The 26840-nt window shown below is 41.2% G+C and overlaps 2 long non-coding RNA genes across 2 annotated transcripts in view; both read right to left on the bottom strand.

Annotated features, from left to right (window-relative positions):
* Window positions 1-4116: 4116 nt before the first annotated feature.
* LOC132344026 (uncharacterized) lies at window positions 4117-21941 on the bottom strand. Its single transcript, XR_009493080.1, has 3 exons — window positions 21419-21941; window positions 18756-18840; window positions 4117-17502 (listed from the first exon to the last, which is right to left on the bottom strand). It is a non-coding gene; the product is annotated as an uncharacterized lncRNA (long non-coding RNA).
* Window positions 21942-21983: 42 nt separating this feature from the next.
* Window positions 21984-26840, bottom strand: part of LOC787624 (uncharacterized) — a 56540-nt gene continuing 51683 nt past the window's right edge. Inside the window, exon 6 of the long non-coding RNA XR_009493078.1 lies at window positions 21984-26443. This is a non-coding gene — a long non-coding RNA (uncharacterized lncRNA). The remainder of the gene's footprint in view (window positions 26444-26840) is intronic.

Raw genomic sequence — 26840 nt, 5'->3', positions numbered from 1 at the left:
TTACAACATGGATGAACTTTGAGAGCACACTAAATGAAAGAAGGTGGTCACAAAGATTGCTTATTGTGTGATTCCATTTATATGCAATGTCCAGAAGAAATAAAAAGTAGATTAGCAGTTGTGAGAGGCTGCTGGTAGCAGGAAAATGGGGGTTTGAGAGGAAATGGGGGTTGATTTCTTAAGGGTACAGGGTTCTTTTTGGGTCAGAGTGTTCTAAAATTGTTTTGATGGGGTCTTCCCTGGTGGTCCAGTGGTTAAGAATCCACCTTGCACACAAGTTTGCCCCAAGTTTGACCCCTGATTGGGCAACTAATCCTGTGTGCTGCAATCAGAAGAGTCTGTGTGCTGCATGAAAGATCACACATGGCACAACTAAGACTCAATGCAGCCAAATACATCAGTGTTAAAAGAAGATTGTGACAATGGGTACACAACTTTGTGAATATACCAAAAAACACCATGTTGTATGCTTCAGATATATAAATTGTATGGAATGTGAATTATATCTTAATAAAGTTGTTACCAAAAAAAACAGAAAATCATGCCAGGGCCTCCTGGAGGTGGAACCCAGGGCCGTCTTGGTGGGGACCAGAAACACAGCAGATCCGAACACTTTGGCATCAGGCTCTAAAAATGAGGTATCTCTCAAATGAATCAGAATTCATCTGGTGAATTTCCCTTGGGTAACTCTATGTGGTCTGTTAAGTTACAAGGGCCCAACATGCCATGCTTTCCAATCTGGAGGGCCTTCTCGGTCAGGAGAAAACTGAAGTCAAGGATGACAGAGTACTAGATGCAAGACTAATTCTATCAATGGCAGTATTCAAAAGCCTGAGATTAATACAGTAGATTTGGAGGTATGCAAGCAATAGCCGGGGGCTTCCTAGGTGATGCTAGTGGCAAAGAAAGTGTAGTCACTCAGTAGTGTCTGACTCTTTGAGACCCCATGAATAGCAGCCCCACCTGGCTCATCTGTCCATGGAATTCTTTAGGCAAGAATACTGAAGTGGATTGCTATTTCCCTGCCTGCCAATGCAGGAGACATAAGAGACTCAGGTTTGATCCCTGCATCTGAAAGATTCCCTGGAGAGGAACTCCAGTATTCTTGTCTGGGGAATCCCATAGACAGAGGAGCCTGGAAGGCTACAGTCCATGTGGTCACAAAGAGTCAGACACAATTGACTGAGCTAGCATGCAGGCATGCATGACCATCTCTGGAGGGCTTCCCCCAACTCATCAGGAAAGTACCAGTTCCCAGATTATGAAGGGCATATCAGTCTTAAGGCTTCCAAGATATAACAGAAGACATGTCCAGGACTCTGAACCCAGAGGTTTGGGCCAAAGCAGACATGAAAGTGAGGAGGAAAGACTTCTATTCCTGGGAGGGAAGAGACACAGCAGACATTTAGTGTTGGGTGAAGCAGGTTAAACTCCTGCTATTTGAGGTGAGCTTCTAGGAAGCAGAGAGAAGCAAGCAAGAGAGAAATATTTTGGAGGCAGATGAGAGTTCTTTTCCTAATTGCACACGGGTACCACTATATGAAAGACAGTAGCTTAACTGAGGCCTAGGGGTAAAGGACACACCATTTTACCTGGGTTTACTGATGGGTTGGTGTCCAGGATAGGTGGATTTACAGGTTGAACTACTCAGGAAAGAGAAAGACAGATACCTCAAGTCACAGTGACTGGATGGCAAGAATGGAGAATGCACTCCACCTGCCTAGGGAAGAGGCCAGAACACAATGACTGGTACACGAGCTCTTAAGACCTGATGGGGAGTGCCTAGTAAAGGGTGCAGGGCTGCCAGCAGGAGTGGAGCAGGCTATTGAGCCAACTGCCTCTTAAGGCAGCAGCTTCCTTAGCTTTCCCACCACTGGCTGGCACTGAAGTCAGAGCATTTCTTTCTTTCTTTCTTTTATCTTTGACCATGCCACATGGCACATAGGATCACAGTTCCCTGACCTGGGATCAAACCCATGCCCCTTGCAGTTGAAGTGCATGGTCTTAACAACTGGACCACTAGGGAAGTCTGGTTAGAGTATTTCTAGCCCCCAGTTTCAGCCACGAAAGCTGGCTGGAAGGCACAGTCAGGAGTCAGGGAGAGGATGTCAGGGGCCTGGATTCCTGAGAGAGGAGTCCCCTTCATGTCACTAGAGGGTCTTGATTTCCCACTGATTATTTCTGTCCTTTTACTTCCAGCAGAGAGAGAATGACTATCTGGACTTCTCTCTGTTCATTCACTCTCTTTTGGATCCTGGAATGCCTGAAGCACCTTGCAGCTAATTTCCACCCCAAGGAGGCCACCTGACAATATGATCACTTCCTAGTCCTATCAGGGTCCCTGGCTGTGTGTACACACATGTACACACACATAAACCACAGTGATCAGTTTGCTCCATACTGGTTTCTGGTTCAATGTGCAGGTATGAACCTAAATTATTTTCTGAGGATAACTTCTGACCAAGAGAGCATCAGATAAGGCAGTCCCAGGCTGCTTCATTCTGTAATTCTGACTTATGCACAATACTACCTCAACTAATCATTTCTTGCATTTTCCTATTTATTCTCTATCAATCAGTGACCTCTGTAACCATCTCAGTTAGGCTAATGCTTAGGAACACAGGAACACAGAATCTAGTCCCACTGTCCTTTATCTTTCTAAAATAATGATGATGAAAACTGAAAGAAAGGAAAGGAACAGTTTTCAATTATTCAAATGACTTCTCCTTTGGACCTCTGCTGGTTTGTAGATAAGGCTTTACTGATTTACTATTGCTATTTCTCAAACCATCAGCAATGCCAGACACACCTGTCCTTTAAGTAAAAGATCAAATACCTCTCAAACAGGTGGGGGTGCAGGGGGTGAAGCCAGCATATTCCCAGTCGTAGGTCATTTCACTGTCCTGCTCCTGCAAAGAAGAGGCCAGTTCCTGGGTGGCAGGGCTCTCATCACAGGGCTGCAGGAGGCAGGGCTGCTCTGTGGGCAGCCAGGAGCCTTCACACCCTTCCTCTGGCAGCTCGGTCTCAGTCTGCGTGAAGGCCAGGAGCACGCGGCACTTCACCTCTCACACCTGAACACCTGGCCCACATGTGGCACTGCAGGCAGACCACGGCTCTGGAACAAACCTGCAGGCAACCGGGGAGCCCCGGGGGTCAGAGCAGAGGAGGACACGGGCCATCAGTCCAAAGAGAGCACAAAGGGGGCGTGACGAGCATTCTATGAAGGGAAGAAGTAACTTCATTCAGAGGGGATTCAATATGTTTTGGAGGCTGTCCTTTTGTTGGTGCCTGAAAATGTGTCGTGGACAAACGTTCCAACCTCATCAGCAACAGAAAGAAGCTTTTACCAGAGATACACTGAACTTTTGCACCTATGTTATTTAACTCAAATTCTGTGCTCTGACCTTTGCATATCATCATTAAAAGGTTTTCTGTAAGATGTGTAAATTGTGTAGAGATAATTTCTACTCTGAGTTCTTTTATAACATGGAAATGTTCACCAGTATTTATTCAAGAAATTTTGGAGCTTACCCTGTCTTAACAGGCAGAATTTTATTAAAATGTCTTGATATTTAGGGGCAAAACTGTAGGATAACAAACGCTTTCTGCAGAGCGGTGGTGGTGGTTTAGTCACTAAGTTGTGTCCAACTCTTGTGACCCCATGGACTATAGACCACCAGGTTCCTCTGTCCATGGGATTCTCCATGCAAGAATTCTGGAGTGGGTTGCCATTTCCTTCTCCTTCTGCAGAGTAAATGAAGCTTTGTTATTCTTTTTTATTTAGTATATGGGCTTCCCTGGTGGCTCAGTAGTAAAGAATCTGCCTGCCATTTCAGGAGACACAGGTTTGATTCCTGGTCCAGGAAGAACCCCTGGAGAAGGAAATGGCAACCCACTCCAGTATTCTTGCCTAGAGAATTCCATGAACAGAGGAGCCTGGCGGGCTACAGTTTATGGGGTCCCAAAGAGTTGGACATGACTGAGCAACTAAACAACATGCAACATTTTAATATATAACAACACACAAAACTTCTGAATTTTCTTGAAACTATCACAGCTGTTACCCATTGTGACTGAATAAAGCATGTATTTCTTATCCTGAATCTTTCTCCACTAAATTACAGGGTGTCCTCCTTTGGCCTACAGGTTAAATCCCGTCCACCTATTTCTGCACAGCCTACCTGGTAAGAATGATTTTCATAGTTCTAAATGGATGGTGAGAAAAAAGCAGGATATTTTGTGTCATGTAAAAATGACATAAAATTCAATGTGTGTCCATAACTAAATATTTATTGGAATACAGTCATGGTCACTTGTTCAGCCTTGTTTATGGCTGGCCAGGTCTGAGGATTTGCAAAATAGGCTGTTTGGCTGGCAAAACCTAAGATATTTATTATTTGGCTCTTTATAGAAAATGTTTACTGATTCCTGCACTGAATTTAAGACACAGACTCCATTGGGACATATATATTTTTTTGTTTGTTTTATTTTATTTTTAAACTTTATAATATTGTATTGGTTTTGCCAAATATCAAAATGAATCTGCCACAGGTATACATGTGTTCCCCATCCTGAACCCTCCTCCCTCCTCCCTCCCCATACCATCCCTCTGGGTCGTCCCAGTGCACCAGCCCCAAGCATCCAGTATCGTGCATCGAACCTGGACTGGTGACTCGTTTCATACATGATATTATACATGTTTCAATGCCATTCTCCCAAATCTTCCCACCCTCTCCCTCTCCCACAGAGTCCAAAAGACTGTTCTATACATCAGTGTCTCTTTTGCTGTCTCGTATACAGGGTTATTGTTACCATCTTTCTAAATTCCATATATATGCATTAGTATACTGTATTGATGTTTTTCTTTCTGGCTTACTTCACTCTGTATAATAGGCTCCAGTTTCATCCACCTCATTAGAACTGATTCAAACGTATTCTTTTTAATGGCTGAGTAATACTCCATTGTGTGTATGTACCACAGCTTTCTTATCCATTCATCTGCTGATGGACATCTAGGTTGCTTCCATGTCCTGGCTATTATAAACAGTGCTGCGATGAACATTGGGGTACACGTGTCTCTTTCCCTTCTGGTTTCCTCAGTGTGTATGCCCAGCAGTGGGATTGCTGGATCATAAGGCAGTTCTATTTCCAGCTTTTTAAGGAATCTCCACACTGTTCTCCATAATGGCTGTACTAGTTTGTACAGTGTAAGAGGGTTCCCTTTTCTCCACACCCCCTCCAGCATTTATTGCTTGTAGACTTTTGGATCGCAGCCATTCTGACTGGCGTGAAATGGTACCTCATAGTGGTTTTGATTTGCATTTCTCTGATAATGAGTGATGTGGAGCATCTTTTCATGTGTTTTTTAGCCATCTGTATGTCTTCTTTGGAGAAATGTCATATATTTTTAAGACAATCTGAAGCAACACTTGCATCATGAGATATTAATAAGTGATAGGCTGGAAAGAGAGCAGTAATTGAGTGTGGAAAACACTGTTTTCAATAATGTTCAATAGGTTTATTTACTGCAAAATTTTCCCAAAACTATGATATATGAACACATACCATACATACTCAAGGGGGAGTGGATACAACGTGTATGGTTTCCTAAATTTGAGTGACTATAGACCTATATTCATGGGAAAATGTTGTACTAAATAACTTCAGAAAAAATGCTGCTGAGCTGTTTGCTTCAAATACAGTTCCAAGGCTTAATGTTTAAAATCTCAGAATGAGCTGGTTGTAAACATCTCTCAGAATCACCTAAGCATCTCTCCCTACATGAGGCTTCACCACAGTTGTACACAAGAGCACAGCAGAATCAAAACACTATTGCTGTCCATGAGCAATAAAGAAATATCAATAACACCTCCCTGTTTTCATTTTGTTTTGTTGGAAACTGTTAGTGGCAAACTATTCTCTAATCTTCATTTTCCATGACTCAGCTCCTTAGGATGTAGTAGTACTGGAGCAATATTTGCATCTTTACTCTTTTCTGTCCTTGCTGCTTTCCCATGGGAAAACTGGAAAGGAGACTGATTAAATTTAAGAAGACACATCCATACAATGTATTCAATAATAGGATGAGGTCACTGAAAAGAAGAAGGTGAATCTATATGAATTGGCAAGGAATATTCTCCTTTTGGAGGCTGTTAAATGAAATAAGTATGTGGTCTTATGAAATAAGTATCATACGCAATGATCTTTTGTCTAACTACACAAAAGAGCACAGACATGCCTATATAGTGTATATATTACATATTGTTGCTCAGTCTCTAAGTCATGTCCCACTCTTTGTAACCCTGTGAACTGCAGTACACCAGGCTTCCCTGTCCTTCACTAACTCCCTGAATTTGCTCAAACTCATTTCCATGGAGTCAGTGATGTCATCCAACCATCTCATCCTCTGTCACTCCCTTCTCCTCTTTTCCTCAATCTTTCCCAGCATCAGGATCTTTTCCAATGAGTTGGTTCTTCGCATCAGGTGACCAAAGTATTGGAGCTTCAGCATCAGTTCTTCCAATGAATATTCAGGGTTGATTTCCTTTAGGATTAACAGGTTTGATCTCCTTGCAGTCCAAGGGACTCTCACGAGTCCTCTCCAGCACCACAGTTCAGAAGCATCAGTTCTTCAATGCTCAGCCTTCTTTATGGTCCAACTTTCACATCCGTACATGACTACTTGAAAAACCATAGTTTTGACTATACAGACCTTTGTTGGCAAAGTGATCTCTGCTTTTTTAACACAATGTCTGTCATAGCTTTTCTTTCAAGGAGCAAGTGTCTTTTGATTTCATGGCTGCAGTTACTGTCCACAGTGATTTTGGAGCTCAATAAAATAAAATCTGTCACTTTTTCCCCATCTATTTGCCATGAAGTAATGGGACTGACTGCCATGATCTTAGTTTTTTGAATGTTGAATTTTAAGCCAGCTTTTTAACTCTCCTCTCTCACTTTCATCAAGAAGCTCTATAATTCTTTGCTTTCTGCCATTAGAGTGGTACCATCTGCATATCTGAGGTTTTATCATTTCTCCCTGCACTCTTGATTCCAGTTCATGACTCATCCAGCCCTGAATTTCTCATGATGAACTCTGAATATAAGTTAAATAAGCAAGGTGACAGTATACAGCCTTGATGTTCTCCTTTCCCAATTTTGAACCAGTCTGTTGTTTCACGTCTGGTTCTAACGGTATATATTTATAGCTTCTATGTTATCTATGCTGATTTATATATAATTTCTCTTTTCAGGAAGTGATTGCAAGAGCCAGGAAATGGAGTTTATAGAAGGAGGCTTTTACTATATTTTGTTGCTGCTTTTTTTAAATTAAATTTTATTGGAGGATAGTTGCTTTACAATGTTGGTTAGTTTCTACTGTACCGCACAGTGAACCAGCTATACGTAGACATGTATCCCCTCTTTTTTTTTTTTTTTTTTGGATTTCCTTCCCAGTTAGGTCACCACAGAGCACTGAGTAGAGTTCTCTGTGCTATACAGTAGGATCTCATGAGTTATCTATTTTATATATAGTATCAATAGTGTATATACATCAATCCCAATCTCCCAATTCATTCCCCCCGCGTTGTTTCTGCTTTGGAGTCCATACGTTTGTTCTCTACATCTATGTCTCTATTTCTCTTTTGCAAATAGGATCATCTATACCATTTTATAGATTCCATATGTATGTGTTAATACGTGACATTTGTCTTTGTTCATTTTCATTTTGCACCTTTTAAAGGCTTTAACTTTCTAACCATATGCATAGTATACTTCTATGGTCATTAATTTTTTTCTCTTTTCTCCTTCATAATAAAAACTAAAATTTGGGATTATGTTTCAGCGAGAAGGCCCATCTTAATTCCCAACAGGGCAAATGATGGTTACACTTGATGTTTTCCAGGTGTCCTGGATGTTTCAAGTTGGTTATCATTTTTTTTTTTCTTAGCTTGTAGAATCTTAGTTCCCCAACCAGAGATCAAACCCCAGCCTTCAACTGTGAAAGTCTGGAATTCTACCCACTGGACCACCAGGGAATTCTGTTAAGTTGGTTTTCAAAGATCCTTTTAAGTGTCCTCTTAAAAAACAAATATCAGAGCTGTCCAAATTATCCATGAGTGATTTGGGGGAAGCGAGATGGGGAGTCACGGCAACTCAAAAATGTATGCATCATCCTGCATGATTTTCTTCTACACATTATGTTTCATTTAAACAAAGGACACTATCATGTTCATGCAGTTTGAATCTTGTTTTGTCTTTGTTCCCCCCTCTACACACACACACACACACACACACACAGTAATTTTTTCTTTAAAGAAAAGAAAGACACACAGCTGCACACAAATATTTGAAGAGTAATGTCTGGGAAAAACAATCAGAGAAACAGAGCATATTCCCTGTGTCTTTGCACAATGCATGCATGCTCAGTTGCTCAGTTGTGTCCAACTCCACAACAGAAAAGATTTTTTTTTTTTTTAAAGAGCAATTCAAGGGACTTCTCTGATGGTCCATTGATTAAAAGACTTCATCTTCCAATGAAAGGGTGCAGGATCAATCCCTGGTCAGGGAACCCCACATGCCTTAAGGCCAAAAACCCAAAACATAAAAAAAAAAAACAGTTCACCTATAAGAGAGCATAGGTACGAGATGATAAAACCACAGAATAAAATGGAAAACTACAGAGCTGAGGAAACAAATGGTGAAACAAAACATCATTAGAAACTAACAATTCAGAACCAAGAGAAAAGAATAGAAGAAACATGGCTGAAGGTCAAATTAACAACATAGAAGCAAGACTTGGAAGTGAATGCAGTGTTGAGAGAAAGAAAAGTTTTAAAGCAATTAGAGGGGTGAATGGAGGGCTGGGCTGCAAAGGAAGCTTCTGGGTGGGGGAGATGTTCTGTATCAAGAATGGGGCTGGGGTTCTGTGTTTTGTGTCCACCTGTTAAAACGCATCACTTAGGCAGACACACATTTTGTATGTAAATTGTATCTCTCTAAAATTGATTTTTAATGCAGTTTTTAGAGATAAAATGAGAGAATCCAATGTTGAAGATAGTTGGATTCTTCAAGTAGAGGTTTCAACACATGAAACAGAAAACAAAAGTTCATAAATAAAATATGTGAAAAATGTGCCTAAAATACAGCCTGGAAAGGTTACACTGTCTTCCAGGAAAAGGTGATTAAAAATGATTAACATAAAAACCTAGAGCTTTCAGCAGAATGCCCTCCCTAAAGATACCCACACCCTAATCCCTAGAATATATGAATATGCTGTTACATGGCAAAAGGGATTCTGCAGATGTGGTTAAGATTATGGACCTCAAGATAGGGCAATTATTTCAGTGGGCCTAATCACACAAGTCCTTAAAAACAGAAAGAATTCTCTGGCTGGAGTTAGAGAGATGCAGCATAACAGGAGGCAAGAGAGAATGACAGCATGAGAGGTACTCAGCCCACTGTGGCTGGCTCCAGGTTGGAAGGGGCCAGGAGACAAGGAATGCAGGAGGCCTCCAGAAATGGGAACAGCTCCCAGCCAAGAGCCAGCAAGGAAATGGAGATTTCAGCTCTGGAACTGCATGGATCTGCACTCTGCCAACTGCCTGAATGAGCCTGGAAGTGGATTCTACCCTGGGCCTCCAGAGAAGAGATCAGGCTGACAGATGCCATGGTTTTACCCTAGTGGGACCTAAAGAAATCAGCTAAATATATTGGGTTTCTGACCCCCCGAACTATGAGATAATACATTTGTGCTGTCTTAAAGTACTGCTGCTGCTGCTGCTGCTGAGTCGCTTCAGTCGTGTCTGACTCTGTGCGACCCCATAGACAGTAGCCCACCAGGCTCCCCCGTCCCTGGGATTCTCCAGGCAAGAACACTGGAGTGGGTTGCCATTTCCCTCTCCAATGCATGAAAGTGAGAAGTGAAAGTGAAGCTGCTCAGTCGTGTCCGACTCTTGGTGACCCCATGGACTGCAGCCCACCAGGCTCCTCCATCCACGGGATTTTCCAGGCAAGAGTACTGGAGTGGGGTGCCATTGCCTTCTCTGCTTAAAGCACTAAGTTTATGTAAATGAATATACTTAAAAACTAAGACTTTGAGGATGAAAAAAAGAATTGCATAGGCGTCTAGGTACAAAAATCAAGTCCCTTATAATAAAAAGTCAGGTGGACTTCAGACTCAGCAACATTCAAAACCAGAAAAAGACGAACAAAAGTTTTGAAAGAGAGAGTTGGGGTCCCAAGAATATTATGTCCAATCAAACTGTTATTCAAATACAAAGGCAATAATTTCCTGTAATATAGCAACAGTAATAGTACCAACCTAATGGGGTTAGGTTGGGATTAAATGAGATGTCAGAGTGAAAACCTCAATAATTACAACAAAAATGAAAACAACTGACATTCATTACATTGTTATTTGTGTGAGACATTGTTCCATGTACTTCACATATATTTTATCATTTACTCATAGCAACAGCCCCATCAGGAAGTATTATTATTATTCCCATTGTACAGATGAGGAAACTGAGGATAATTTATCAAAGATGACATAGTAGCTACTGACATTATTTTACCCTGCCTCAACAGTATCATAGGTGAGAGATGCAATTTAAGATCATCCAAGATGACAATGAAAGGATCCCAGGAAAATCTGACAATATTATTTTGGGGCATTTATTTTCCTGATTTCAAAAGTGAATAAACAAACACCAATATCCACTTGTTAACATAATTTTTTGCTATTAAAGAAGAAGAATGTAACATATATCTGTGAAGGGAAAGCATATTTTGGGAAAAAATATTATCAGATACAGAAGGAAATGCTACAGCATCTCCTTAAAATGTAATGACAATAAAATTCAAGGAAATATTCTATAAAACAAAAGATAAATGAAGAGATTAAGAAAGTCAAAACACAAACTTCCCTGGCGGTCCAGTAACCACTGGACTAGGGGACTAGGATTCGATTTCTGGCTTGGGAAGATCACACATGCTATAGAGCAACTAAGCCCGTGTGCCACAACTGCTGAAGCCTGCACCCTAGAGCCCATGCTCTGCAACTAGCGAAGCCCCCACAATGAGAAGCCTGCACACTGCAACTAGAGAAAGAAAGCATGCAGCAACAAAGACCAAGGCAGGAAAAAAAATAAAACACTCAAAACATGGCTGGAAATACTCCCTGGCTTGGTTGGGAAAAGGCTGAAAAAATACAAAAATAATGCAAAGTTTGCTCTATGACAGAAGAAAATCCAAATGAATAGTAGGAAATACATTCATGGTAAGGATAGCAAATGGTTGTTTGAAGGGCAGATGTGCACCCAAAACATAGAGGAGAAAACACAGAAAGGTGAGGGAAGTATCACATGTTAAAAACAGAGAAGAGATTCAATATGGAGAGTTGATGAACCTTCAGAATAAATAAGAAATACAATAGAAAGAGGCACAAATACAAAAGAAGAAAACTTTCATGCACCCAAGAAAGATTTGAATCCATGTCCCAAAAATTCTCACTGTTTACCAAAATTTGAAAAGAAAAGAATACCTGGATTTATTCTTTAAAAATCCTAATTTTAAGTATATGGAGAAAAATCTTATGTCTAAGTAAAAAAAAATTTCATAACACAAGTATAAAGGACAGTTTAGGCACAAAGAAGACAGTTATTGAACAAGAGTTCATACTTCTGCTCATTTCAGAGTATAAGAAAGGAACTCTTAAATGCAGAAGATCTGAAAGACTTATGCCATCTATATAATCTCCCAGAAAAAAAAATGTACAAAGATACACTCTCATTTAATGAGAATTTAATTTTTAAAATTACCATGGGAGAAAAACAGAAATAAGATTCAGCACTTCCTGAACACTATAGTATCTTTTGTTTAAATTTTAAAGAGGAAATTTGATGGTAGGAATTAAATGCCTTCAATGTGTCCATCTTCTGGCCCCCAAATTCCACTCCAGCAAATGTGTCCTAAGGAGACATAGAGATGTAGAGAGGTGCAATTTGAGATTTGCTACAGTTTTATTTATCATAGTGAATAATTAGATACAAACTGCAGAAGGCCAGAAACATCTTTCTAAAATATAATTGTTGTGATTACATCACTTGTTAAAAATTCCTAAATGATTCTCACTGCCTACAGATGAAGTCCAAATCCTTTATGAGCCATGGAAGGCCTCCAAGACTTGCCCACTTTCCCTGCTGTCATTACCACCTCCTTAGCCTCCAGCCTCCTCTCCACATTCAGTACCCTCAGTGTCCAGGTGTGGTGGCCCCCACGGACCAGTTGGCCTACATACAACCCCAATGCCTGATGTGCTGTTCTAACACCCATGTACAACTTAGGGCATCATTTCATGTACCAGCTCTCCCTGGAAGCCATCCCTGAGCTTTAAGCCTCACAACACAGCAATCTAATCGCTAACTTCTCTGTCTGCCTTATGAGACCAACCCAAGGATGGGAGAGCCTTGAATTCAGGTCTCCTAACAATGGCACCCCACTCCAGTACTCTTGCCTGGAAAATCCCATGGATGGTGGAGCCTGGTAGGCTGCAGTCCATGGAGTTGCTAGGAGTCAGACATGTCTGAGCGACTTCACTTTCACTTTTCACTTTCATGCATTGGAGAAGGAAATAGCAACCCTCTCCAGTATTCTTGCCTGGAGAATCCCAGAGACAGGGGAGCCTGGTGGGCTGCCATCTATGGGGTCACACAGAATCAGACACTACTGAAGCGATTTAGCAGCAGCAGCAACATAAAATTGGAGCTCTTCCTTGAATCACAGGCTAGAGCATCACCACCCACCACTTAGTAGATCTGAAATGTTGGAGATAATTCTGTAATCTAAACATTTGTTTCTTCATCCCTACAATGAAACTAATAATAATGCCTCCTCATGGGGTCATTGTGAGAATTGGATCAGAATTAATCCACATACAACACTGAGGACACAGTCTGGCACAAAGTCCTTAGTATTAGTTGTTACTACTGTTGTAAGAAAAATAGAATGTCTAAAATATAACCTGATTCAATTTGAGCAAATACAAATGGAGAGGCTAAAATGGCAGTGGAAAATATACAAAATTGTTCTGAATCTGTCTCATTTCCTTGGTTCTCATACATGCTAAAAGAGAGGGAGGGCAGCGTGACTAAGGAAGCTCTGTGAGTCCCATAGAAACTAGGAAGGCTCCAGGGAAGAACTTTTAAAGCAATGATGAACCATATCAACTGTCAACACATTCCACAGCTGAAAGCTAACATGGTAAAAACTGCAGTTCCCCTGGCTTTGCTTTATAACCTGTAATTTTTATTTTCCTAATTAAAAAGAAAGGCCTTTTTAACATCCATTCTCTATGTAAAGTCAGAGCTCGAGCCACAGTAAACCACAGAGGCAGAAATATTTATCTTCTCCAGGCGGCTTTGGCAGGCATTCTTCAGGGATCCAAAATACAGCTATGTTCATCTTCTCGCTCACTGTCAACAGGCAAGCATCCCCAAACCACAAAGACGGAGAATAAAAGGATGAACTGGAAGCTGAGATATGTTGTGGTTTTGTTTGGAAATCAAGGGACTGACTAGAGTCAGAGTGGTGGGAGGAAACTATAAACTTCACACTAGACAGTGGGAACAGGGCAGAAACTGCCAGGCAGCATGACTTACAAAGGAAAACTGCAGAGACCACAGAGAGAGGGAGAGGGATGGCGGGGAGAGGCAGCTGTTCAGGCCCAGGAACAGGTGCTGGGGAGGAAGAAGGTGTCCTACAGGAGTAGAGAGCAGATTAGCTTTGCTCAGTGAATGTGAACAGGAAGAGCCACTACCAAAGTCAGGTGGGGCTGACAGCACATGCAGGCTTGAGGATGAACATGGGGCCGGACCCTGCTGCAGCTTACATGATATGGCCCTTTTCCAGTTAGGTAAAACTTAAGAAAGAACCTGGCTTCCCTGGTGGCTCAGTCGGTAAAGAACCTGCCTGCCAATGCAGGAGACATGAGTTCAATCCCTGGGTTGGGAAGATCCCCTGGAGAAGGGAATGGCTACCCACTCAGTATTCTGGCCTGGGAAATCCCATTGACAGAGGAGCCTGGCAGGCAATGGTCCACAGGGCCACCAATAGTCAGATGTGACTGAGCAACTAAAACCACCACCACCAAGAGGGACCCTAGAGATTATCTGATCCAATAGTTCCCAAATTCTGATGCACCACCCTCCTCGCCAGTCACCCAGGGTGTTTGCTAAAACATGCTGCTGACAAATCCACAGAGCTGGAAGTACAACAGAGATGACCACAGGCTGCAGGGAAAGGGACAGGGGATGGGGAGTCAGTGATTCCCAGGTACAGAATCTGTGGTGGGTATATGAAAACCCCTGGAGATGGATGGTGGTGAGAGTTGCACAATAGTGCCAATGTACTTAATACCAGTGAACTGAACACTTAAAGAGGGTTAAGATGCTCCATTTTATGTTATGCCTATTTTACCACAATTTTAAAAAGAACTGGCAGAGCCAAAAGAAAAAATATATATACACTCCCAGAATACCTGACTTGGTGAGGTCCAGAAATCTGCATTTTAAATAGCATCACAGGTGCTTCTAAAAGAAGCAATCTGAGGACCACACTTAAAAGAGTGGTATTGTGGGGACTTCCCTGGTCCAGTGGTTAAGACTCTGAGCTTGCAATCACAGGGCACAGGTTCCATCCCTGGTCAGAGAACTAAGATTCCACATGCCATGTGGCATGGCCAAAAAAAATTTTTTACAGTGGTAATCTGATGATCAAAAACAGATCTTTCTCTTTTAAAGATACACACTTAAGTATTTATGAATGAAAGGACATGCTGTCTGGGTGTGCTTCAAAAATGCCCCACTGTGGGTGGAGGCAGTGGTGTGGATGAAACAAGATGGCCCTGAGTTGATAACTGTTGCAGATGAGAGACAGATGGCCCTGAGTTGATAACTGTTGCAGATGAGAGACAGACACATGAGTGAGGTTGTCATATTGTTCTCTTGTCTTTCAACAGGCTTGATATTTTCTATAACAACCAAAAAAAAAAAAAAGCTTTTTCAAAATCCAGGTGGGTGCCACTCCCAGCAGAAAGGAGAACATGGTTAAAGTGAAGGAGGTGAATGGCAGCTCATTACAGGCAAGGAACAGCCAACAGCAGCAAGTGCTGGAGCACCCCATTCCAGTCTAAGTTGGGGGCAGGAGGGGGTCTGATCAGAGATGAGGCTGGGAGCCAGGAAGAGTGATACCTACCGCACTATGACTTGTTGGCTGGTGAACGAGCATAAGTCTTCAGGAAATGGGGAAACACTGGGATACGCTGAACACTGTAAGAAAAGATCAGACTTGTGCTTTAGCCAGACTGGGTGGATCTGAGGAGATCAAAAGTGAGAGTGAAAGTTGCTCAGTCATATCCGATTCTTTGTGACCCCATGGACTGTATAGGCAAGGAATTCTCCAGGCAAGAATACTGGAGTGGGTAGCCGTTCCCTTCTCCAGAGGATTTTCCCAACCCAGGGATTGAACCCAGGTCTCCCACATTGCAGGCAGATTCTTTACCAGCTGAGATCATCAAGTGGGGAGCAAATTAGAAGGCTGTTGTAGGTGTCCTCATAAGTGACCTCAAGACCTGAACAAAGGCAGTAGTAAGGATAGAGAGGAGGAGAGCTGCAATGGAGATTTTAGTAGATATGACTTCACAATTCTAGTTAATTATAGACAGGGAAAACGTGAGCAAGAGGCGAGAATGACTGCAAGCTTCCAGTCTAGGGAACTGACAGCAAAGCCTTTAACCAAGAGAGAACACACAGAAGGATTAGCAATGGTGATCTAATTGTGTTTTTTTTTAATTAATTTTTATTGGAGTATAGTTGCTTTACAATGTTGTTAGTGTCTACTGTATAGCAAAATGAATGAGCCACACATGGAATATTGCTGTGCTGTGTTTAATCGCTTAGTCATGTCCAACTCTTGGTGAACCCATAGACTGTAGCCCAGTAGGCTCCTCTGTCCATGAGGATTCTCCAGGAAAGAATACTGGAGTGGGTTGCCACTGCTTTCTCCAGGGGATCTTCCCAACCTAGGGATTGAACCCAGGTCACCTGCATTGTAGGTGGATTCTTTACCATCTAAGCCACCAGGGAAGCCCTATGGAATATTGCTCAGCCATAAAAGGAACAATATTGGATCATCTGTAGAGGCATGTGGAATGTGGACCTAGGGAATGTCATAGAGAGTGAAGTCAGAAAGAGAAAAATAAATATCATCTATTAACACATGCATGTGGAAGCTAGGAAAATGGTATAGGTGATCTTATTTACAAAACAGAAATACCGACACAGACGTAGAGAAAAATACTAGATAACATCTAACTGTGTTCTGAGAAGAGACCCTGGCAGGATGTATAATTCAAGACTGAGAACTCACTGACCATCCTTGTGTGACAGCAACAGATTCCCTTTGCAGGCATCCAAGTTCCTTTTCTTCTCTAGATTCCATCCCTTACAGAACCATAGGAGATCAGGGCTGGGAGAAGCTTCCAGTAGCATTTAGCCTAACACCCTCCTTGTACAACTGAAAAGTCTAGAGATGATAACTGTCTAAAATCCTTATGATCTTTTTAATATGTTTAAGGTTGCCCTAACTTTAAATGAAAAACAACAACAAAAATCAAATACATACCTATAACCCTTCCTTTTCATCAACTTGACTACCAGTCTTCCTTCTTGAGTAGTAAAATACCCATTGTCCCATTTCCTTGTAATTCAGAATTCATTCCTTAAAGATCTGCAGCATTTTACTTCTCTACACTTTGAACACTACTGCTCTAAAATTAACTGAGGAAGACTTTGTCAGATAAAACAGCTTTTCCTCAGTTCCCAAAGCCGTTCCTTGGCTTCCTGTGAAGTCTGAACCTGCTGCACCTCTCCTTTAAGGCTTTGCTCCCTTGCTCTTTCTAACGGTGAGCCTTCCTTGGATCTATTCCTTCCTCCGTTGACAACTCCTACACTTTCATGATCCACTTTTAAAAAATATTTATTGATTTGGCTGCACTGGCTCCTTGTTGCAGCATGGGGGATCTTTAATCTTCATCTTCAATCTTACTTGAGGCATGTAGGATCTTTTTAGTGTCAGCTGCAAACTCTCAGTTGTGGTATATGGGATCTAGTTCCCCGACCAGGAATCAAACCTGGGCCCCCTGCATTGGGAGCTTGGAGTCTTAGTCATTGGACCACTAGGGCAGTTTCTAAGATCGACTTTTGACTCCACTTTTTCCTCTAAACCTCCACACTTCCATCATGAGCCAACATGCCTCTCTTCAGTCAGTTCCTCTGGGGTCATTCACCTCACAGTGTTCACAATGTCTTCTGGGTTCACATCCAGATGTTCTGCACGTGTCATAAGTGTGATGTGCCAGTTCTCTTGGTCCCCTCGGTCACTGGAAGCAAGGTGCCTTCTCAAAGAAAAGGAATCCATGTGCCCATGGGGGCTCACTGCTGGGTTGCACTGCAGTGAAAAGGGACATTGACGGATGAGAGCCTGTTCTGAGAGGAGCAACAGGGTTGGTAAGGGATTTAAAAACAATACACAAAAACTGCTGAAAAGGCTAAGAATGATGAACCTGGGAAAGATAGTGCTCTAGGGATTCAGTTTTCTGCAAATTTGTGAAAACTTGTCACATGGGATGAGGCACAGATGTGTTTTTTTCTGTTTCAGAAAGCAGAAATTGGAAGGAGGTTATATTTTGGCTCAAAAGGAAAAAAATACTGCAAATAACCCAGGTTGTTCAATCCAAGAAAGAGCTCTCAACGCAGTGAACTGTGCCCTTGCCGAAGGCGTTGAAGAGAGAGACTGGCCACCCAGCCTCTGAGATCTGCTTTCCTCTGACCACCTGTGAATTGTTCTCCCTGTGACAGCCTGTCAGCATGGCAGGCCTCACATATCTGATGTGGAATCAGCTGTCCTGTCCAATTCCTCAAGTCTATCACTGATGCTGTTTTGCTTCTAGATTCCTGGGTGAGAGTCAACGTCTTTGATTCCTTGCTCTCTTTAGGTCCCCATACCTTCACCTCCAGAATGTTTCTTGATATGCTCTTGATACTATATCTCCATGGATACCATGACAGCCCAGACTTGCCAAATCCCATGTGGACAGAAACCACTGGATTTTTGATCTCTCTAGAGATTAAGCCTGGCCTTCTCATTTTATAAGTAAGGAAATGAGACCCAGAAAAATGAAAGACTTGTCTAAGGTCACATGGTTACAAGTGGTGATTCTAGGCTCCAAGACTCTTGGTGCCGTGTTCTTCCATGCCCCATACCACAGCAGCTCTGGGAGTTCTCCTGATAATCACTCAGGCCAGCATGTTATGTTTTAGCTTAACTGGTTTGATAAACATTGGCCATGTCTTATCCATGGAATGATCAGTTTATTTGGTTAACACTGTGATGGTCTTTGGTCAAATCATATGTGTTAATCTAGATCTAGATATTACCCCCAATCTGGAAACTGTAACAGACTACTGAGTCTGCTTTGAGTTAAAAGGCACCGTTCTTTTCTGTGCTTCTCATAGGTGCTGCCAAAGACTGCTGAATTGTGCAACAGAGGAGAATTCTAGCCAGTTCAGGCTCTCTAGAGTCTGCAAATCCAGGTCATTTGGATTTGAAACATATCATTATACTCCAGTGAGTACAAAAATGACATATATCATGTTAACTGGCTAGGCCCTGAATACTCCCATAAAAGGTCCTGGACTCACATTGGTTCTTCTGTTGCTATTCTGGTCTCTTCTAGTTCTTGAGCTTGTTTCAGCCAAGGTAATTTAGCTCCTACTGGACTTTTTTCTAAGGCAAAAGGAACATAAACAACAAGCTTAATTATTGTTAATCATTCAAGAGTTGGACATGTGATTGTTATTTACTGGAGATTTCATCAATTTTTTTTTTTTTCAAACAGTGCATTAAGTGGTTTCTGGATGGAACCAAAAACTTCTGTCATGTATTTTTTTAATTTATACATTATCAGAATGCAACCAAACAATCCCATGACACAGTTGAATACATTCTCCAAGTTATCATAAAAAATATCTTTTATAAATCAGTACCAATCTCTGTTGTTTGCGTATTAAATCTCTGATTTCAACCAGCTCAGTTTGCTTTCTTTTGCCACACATTTTTTGCCCACTGAGTGAAGAAATTAATAGAGACAAGCAAATAACATAGAAGGCTTAGAAAACTGAGAGGAGGAAGCTCTGTATTATGGTTTATTCAAACTTTAAAATTTTATATTAAAAATGAAAAAAAATGTTGTAGTTGTTAAGAGAGATGATTGCCAATTACAATTGGCCTTCAGGAGCAAGCTGGTGCCCTTCTCTGTCCTTTGAAGCTTCCTAAGATGTGAAGAAACCATCTAATTATGAAGTGAGAAGGGAAATAATTTTGGACTGCTTTGGAGAAATCACAGACGCTAAGAAAGTGGCTATAAAAGTACCACTGACTGCAGAAAAGAAGGAGAAAAGACTTCCCTGAAGAAATTATATAATCAGTATGTGTACCTTGCATGGAAACCAGTGATTTTTCCAGAAGACAGACATCATGAAAGAAATGTCTGTTGAAGAATTAGTTGCTTATGAGGCTATTTGTATGAAGAATGCACCCAGAAATCATGAAAAAGAATCTTACTATCCTCTCTGCTAAGTCACATCAGTCGTGTCTGACTCTGTGCGACCCCAGAGACGGCAGCCCACCAGGCTCCCCCGTCCCTGGGGTTCTCCAGGCAAGAACACTGGAGTGGGTTGCCATTGCCTTCTCCAATGCATGAAAGTGAAAAGTCAAAGTGAAGTAGCTCAGTCGTGCCTGACTCTTAGCAACCCCATGGACTGCAGCCTACCAGGCTGCTCTGTCCATGGGATTTTCCAGGCAAGAGTACTGGAGTGGGTTGCCAATGCCTTCTCCAACTATCCTCTCTAATGGGCTAATAAGGACGATTCCTTGGCACTGACACTTGGGAGTAATTCTTTCTCCATTTGCAGAAGGAAATACTTGTCACAGGATTGGTAATACCTTACTAAAATGCATGTATGGAAATAATCCTGTCTAGAGGGGAACACAACATACCCAAGAGGTGGTGCCAAGGTTTGCTTACCCATGGATGAGCTAATTCATGTCTGCTAATTCATGTGGAACAAATGGAACCACTCAAAAATTTCTGAGTGCATCTATAAATCTAGACTGGAGATTTAGTCCATAAATCTAGACTTTCAGTCTAGAAAGTTTTCTTTGTTCATGGTAGACAATAGGACGTATGATGAAGAGGACACTGTTCCTTCCACTCTGGTGGAAGGCAGGTGGGAATTTGCCTATTTCTCTCTCTTCATCCTCCTCCTCCTTTTTCTTCAAAGCAGGCACTGCATCACATAATTTTATGTCTACTTCTTTCTGGAGTTATTTCTCATCTGATCTCCAGTAGCATATTGGGCACCTACTGACCTGGGGAGTTCATCTTTGAGTGTCCTATCTTTTTGCATTTTCATACTGTTCATGGGGTTCTCAAGGCAACAACACTGAAGTGGTTTGCCATTCCCTTCTCCAGTGGACCATGCTTTGTCGAACTCTCCACCATGACCCGTCCATCTTGGGTGGCCCTATACGGCATGGCTCCTAGTTTCACTGAGTTAGACAAGGCTGTGGTCCATGTATTATGTCCACTAAGAAATGCTAATATAAGCCTACACAGACAGGAGCCACTGTACCTATACAGTAAGTCTCCTGCATATGACCCTTCAAGATGTGAACTTCCAAAGATCTGAATGTGCATCTGGTTTAGCAAGGAACCAGAACCTGTGCCATAAACGTCAGGCATGAGTGACACTGCAGCCTGTCTTCTGTATCCTATTGCCAACAAGCCTTCAGCTCTACTATCTCCCACCCCTTCTCCCTCCTCCAGTCAGTAACTCTTCTTGCCTGTTCAATCGATGCCAGCCCATGTTCTGCACTACTGTACTTCTTAAGGTACTTACTGTAAAATTAAAAGTGTTTCCTTTAATTTTTTTGTTTTTAATGTATTATTTGTATCAAAAGCATGATAAGCCTATTACAGTACACTACTATACAACTAATTGTGTTAGTTGGGTACCTAGGCTAACTTTGTTGGACTTAGAAACAAATCGGATTTATGAACCAGCTCTCAGAATGGAACTCATTCATATACAGGGGACTTACGGCACTGAATCAACAAGATCAAGTTTCTCTTCAAGATAAATTAATGACATAGGTTTAACTTCTTTATCTAGGTGGACAGGTCAATCTGTCAGTGAACAGTTTTTGTAAGAAAGTTAGTATGTTTAAATGCAAATGCTGCAGTATTAGTAAGAGAGCTGGAAAGCACCACCTGATTTCACTTTAAAATGCACCACAAATTTACCTTTTGGTTTGTAAAAGGGATGCGAATGATACATTCTTCTTTGATGTGTAACTTCAGTTGTGGGTTACAGCCACCAATGTGCTGTTCACAGTGGTTGATGCACTGCACAACTCAATAACGTAACCCTCGGCCACAAGTCACTGTGCACTTCAGAGATGAAAAGAGAAGTCAATGAAATTCTACATGAATATTAAACACAAAAGATCATAAACATTACATAAGGAAGGGGGTGGAGGCTAATTTCCCATGATTCTTATGCTTCAGGGCCCCTCCCTTGCAAGATTACTTCCAATTCTCACTTTGAAAAGTATTTCAGATGAGGTCACAGCACAAGAAATATTGAAATGCCCTAAAATCTTTCTATATAAATATGAAAGAAACTTAATATAGGTTTTTCTCAAACTTGGTTAAAAATTCACACAACATCATCCAAAACAATCTGTGAAGACAAAAGAAACCTTTCAAAACAGTTAATTAAAAAGATATCAAATTTTGCTCAACCATGCCACAGGATTATCTTTCTATTCTGTGTATAGAAACTTATCTTGCAAAAATATCATATGAAAAGGCCTTCTAAGAGTATTCAGCCAAAAATGTAGGAAAAAATACTATAGGTATAATAAGGCAGTTAAAATGAATGAAAACATTATGTTATTTTCTCCAAATTTCGTGAATTTTGTGTTGCCAGCATTTCTTTTCTTGAATAATTTGTTTATGATTTAGAAGGTACTTTTGCCTATGAATGGAATTTTCTCAAGTCATGAATATCCAGGATATCTTTGCAGTTTATGTACATTATGTTGTAAGTACATATGCATGTATGCATGTTTTTTCTTAAATCAAGACTAGTTTTTAGGACTACTTAAGGTTTACAGAAAAATTGAGCAGTGATTATAGTGCAATAAAAATAAAATAAAATATTTTAAAAAAGAAAAACTGACCAGTTAGTATAAGAGTTCCCATATGCCCCCGTCCTTTACACACAGTATCCCCCAATATTAATATCTTGCATTAGTGTGGTACCTTTGTTACAACTGATAAACCAATACTGATACATTATTCTTAACTCAAGTCCAGAGTCACATTAGGGTTGCCAACTTTAAAATACTTGTAATTTCTTACAATTTCATTATTCTAAATAAACATGTATTTAGATACTCAATATTTGTGTTTTGTATTCTTTTTTTCTTAAAAAACCACCTCCTTGGTAGGGGAGGGATGGACTGGAAGTTTGAGATTAGCAGATGTAAACTGTTGCATATAGAATGGATAAACAATAAGGTCCTACTGTAGAGCATAGGAAACGATATTCAATGCCCTGTGATAAATCATACTGGAAAAGAATATGAAAAAAAATGTATATATATGTATAACTTGATCACTTTGTTGTGCAGCAGAAATTAACACAACATTGTAAATCAACTATACTTGAACAAAATAAAAATTTTTTAAAGTCACCTCCATATTGTTTAAACTTCAGGCCCCACCAATCCTGGATCCACCCCTGGGAGAAGTCAAGAAGCCTTGGGCACATGCAACAGAACAGACAGTGCTCTGCAGACATGATCTCACTAAGGGTTCTGATACACTGGCAGGTCAACAGCTTCATTCCTATTTAACAGATGAGCCAATCAACAACCGCCAACTAAGGACCTTCCTCAAAGTCAAGTAGTTCCTAAGAGGCCAAGTGGAATTCCATCCCAGAGCCTCCTGCTGTAAAAATAATGACTTCATCACTGCTTCATAAAGCTTTGAGATTCTTTCCTAAGACCATAGATGTTTCTTAAAATGTCAGAGAAGAGTTTCAGAGGATATAGAGGCCTTTTGCAGCATAGACCCATCTTCAAGAAATTCTTAAAGAGATGGGAATACCAGACCACCTGACCTGCCTCCTAAGAAACCTGTATGTAGGTCAAAAAGCAACAGTTAGAACCAGACATGGAACAATGGACTGGTTCAAAATTAGGAAAGGAGTACATCAAGGTTGTCTATTGTCACCCTGCTTCCTTAACTTCTATGCAGAGTACATCATTTCAAATGCTGGGGCTGGATGAATCACAAACTGGAATCAAGATTGCCAGGATAAATATCAACAACCTCAGACACACAGATGATACCACCCTAATGGCATAAAGTGAGGAGGAATTAAAAAGCCTCTTGACAAGGATGAAAAAGGAAAGTGAAGAAGTTGGCTTGAAACTCAACATTCAAAAAACTAAGATCATGGCATCCAGTCCCATCACTTCATGGCAAATAGAAGGGGAAAAAGTGGGAGTAGTGAGAAATTTTATTTTCTTGGGCTCCAAAATCACCAAGGATAGTGACTGCAGCCATGAAATTAAAGATACTTGCTCCTTGGAAGGAAAGCTTTAACAAACCTAGACATTGTATTAGAAAGCAGAAACATTACTTTGCTGACAAATGTCCATCTAGTCGAAGCGATGGCTTTTCTAGTAGTCATGTATGGATGTGAAGGTTAGGCTGAGCACCAAAGAACTGATGCTTTTGAACAGTGGTGCTAGAGAAGACTCTTGAGAGTCCCCTGGACAACAAGAATATCAAGCCAAGTCAATCCTAAAGGAAATCAACCCTGAATATTCATTGGAAGGACTTATGTTGAAACTGAAGCTCTTGGCCACCTGAGTTAAAGAACTGATTCATTGGAAAAGACCCTGATGCTGGGAAAGACTGAAGGCAAGAGGAGAAGGGGATGACAGAGGATAAGATGGTTAGATAGCATCACCAACTCAATGGACTTGAGTCTAAGTAAACACTGGGAGATAGTGAAGGACAGGGGAGCCTGGGATGCTGCAGTGCACAGGGCCCCAAAGAGTCAGACACGACAGAGTGACTGAACAACAGTATCTCAGTGGCTTCCAAATAGGCTGCCTGCCTCTGGGCTTTCCCAGCATCAGTCTATCTTACCTCATTAACTTCAAATATAACACATTTACTCTCTTCAACAAAAACAGTGAAGCTTCACAGTAACTACCAGATCAAGAATACACTTCTAGGGACTCCCTTGGTGGTCCAGTGGCTGGAACTCAGCCCTCCCAATGCAGGAGGCCTAGTTTCAATCCCTCATCAGGGAACAAGATCCCATATGCCACAACTAAAGATTCCTCATGACACAACTAAAAAGAGCCCACATACCACAGGAAAGATCAAAGATCCCACAAGCCTCAAGTAAGATCTGGTATAGCCAAATAAATTATAAATATTTTAAAAAAGAACACACTTCCAGTGTCAGTTTTAGCATCTCTGTCTTAATCTTCCAATTCTTAATAACATGAGTTCTCTCTTTAATCCAGATGAATTAGGGCCTTTTCACCTCCAGTCATTCTGTGTCATTTCTGCTTTACTCCACCATCCTGGCTTAGCCATACCTCACAGTGATGCCTTCTCTAGGCTCCTGCAGGGTTAAAGTCTGTGAATCTGAAACATGGGTTAAGCACTACAAGGGCAACAAAGACTTTCCAAATAATTCTGTTTCAATGCCTGTTCCTTTCAGATGTACCATTGTTCTCAATCTTACCTGCTCTGATGCCTCCAACATTTCCCCTCATATCATCCTTCAACTGTCTTCTCAGCTCTTAAGGAGTAGGAACCATGTTCACATACAACTTCTGCATCCGCCATGTTTCCCAGTATAGTATTGGCCACAGAGCAAATAATCATTAAAGTCTGAGACTGAATTAAAAAGTGGCATGTTCTCAAATCTTGCCTGAGACCACTCCATGGCAATCCACTTGGGACAGTCAAACAGATTACAGGTTTGCATCACCTTGGGTTTAGGTGCATACATGCACTTCCATTCTTACACTTGAAGTATCTCTCCATGCATGGACTTCTACACACACACAAAGGTCCGTCTCTGAATCCTGCCTCCACAGAACACTGAACATGCAGTCCAAGGGTTGTGTTCCCAGCTCAAAAGCAAAGAAGTGAAAACACATTATTCATTTGTTGCTTGCTTCAAGTTTGCAAAGTTGATTGCAACAAGTACAGCCATAAGACTTTAATCTTAACTACTACACACACTGTGTTGTCTTAACTCCTTGGTCCTGAAAGTTATTGTCAGATGGGAGTAACATACCTGCCCCAGTGTATTATAACAAGAGGCTGTTGTGTGAAAGCATCTTCAATCTGATTCTAAAGTATAAAACACCAGTGGACAATATTACCAGGGAATCGTACACACTCAGAGTCAGAAAGAATCATCCTAACATGTCTAGGTAGAAAAGGGAATGTAAATATCTAATCAACTGCAATGTGTCAGCTCCCTCTGTAACGTACTGTGCTTAGTCACTCAGTCATGTCTGATTCTTTGCGATCCCATGGACTGTAGCCTGTCAGGCTCCTCTGTCCATGAGGATTCTCCAGGCAAGAATACTGGAGTGGGTTGCCATGCCCTCCTCCAGGGGATCTTCCCAACTCAGGGATCAAACCCAGGTCTTCCACATTGCAGGCGGATTCTTTACTGACTGAGCCGCCAGGGAAGTTCCCCTCTATAATACCTAGGTATAAATGCATGCATGACATCTCCAGTGACAGAAAATATCACCTTTGAGGCAGCCTATTCCATCTAATTCTTAGAAAAATCTTATTATGTAATTAAAGTTTTTGTTCCCTTAGCTCTCTGTAAAGGGTCTAGTCTCATACATTTAAGACTACTGCTACAGATACTATGGGCTTCCCTAGTGGCTCAGACAGTAAAGAGTCTGCTTGCAGTGTGGGAGACCCAGGTTCCATCCTTGGGTCAGGAAGGTCCCCTGGAGAAGGAAATAGCAACACACTCCAGTATTCTTGCCTGGAAAATCCCATATACTGAGGAGCCTGGTAGGCTACAGTCCATGGAGTCGCAAAGAGTTGGACATGACTGAGTGACCGCACTTTCACCTTTCACAGATACTAAAGCTCCTTGCAAACTGCTGAGAGCATATTACAGAAAGGGAAAGGAAACACGTAACTCACTGAGGGAGAGGCTGGAAGTGGTCATAGGGCATGATCTCTTTAAATCCATCGCTAGAAATGAAATCATGAGAATATAATTATTACTCAATACATTTACTCATTTGACTAGTACAGATGTCATATGACAAAAGACAGAGCTCTTTCAAATTATATTGACACTGATGGTTCTGAACCATTTCCCCCCAAATTCTCTTTCCACTGGCACACTTATGCTACCAACTCCTTAATTTTTAGGAACATCTCTGATATAAAACTTACCCAATTCTACATGAAAATGAAGGAAATGAAGCTAGTAGTATATACTCATTAAAGTAGTATATGTTCAACTCTTAATTTAGATAAACCTATTTATTCCCTTTTATCCTCTTAAATTATTGTGATAAAATATATTCATGATATTAACACACTGTCTTATTAGCAGGATCTTTAGAAAATCACTTTGTTTAAC

Source organism: Bos taurus, chromosome 27 (genome assembly GCF_002263795.3).
Source record: "Bos taurus isolate L1 Dominette 01449 registration number 42190680 breed Hereford chromosome 27, ARS-UCD2.0, whole genome shotgun sequence".
Classification (NCBI taxonomy): Eukaryota; Metazoa; Chordata; class Mammalia; order Artiodactyla; family Bovidae; genus Bos; species Bos taurus.
Note: the sequence above shows the minus strand (reverse complement) of the source record. Positions and strands in the feature narration are given on the sequence as shown.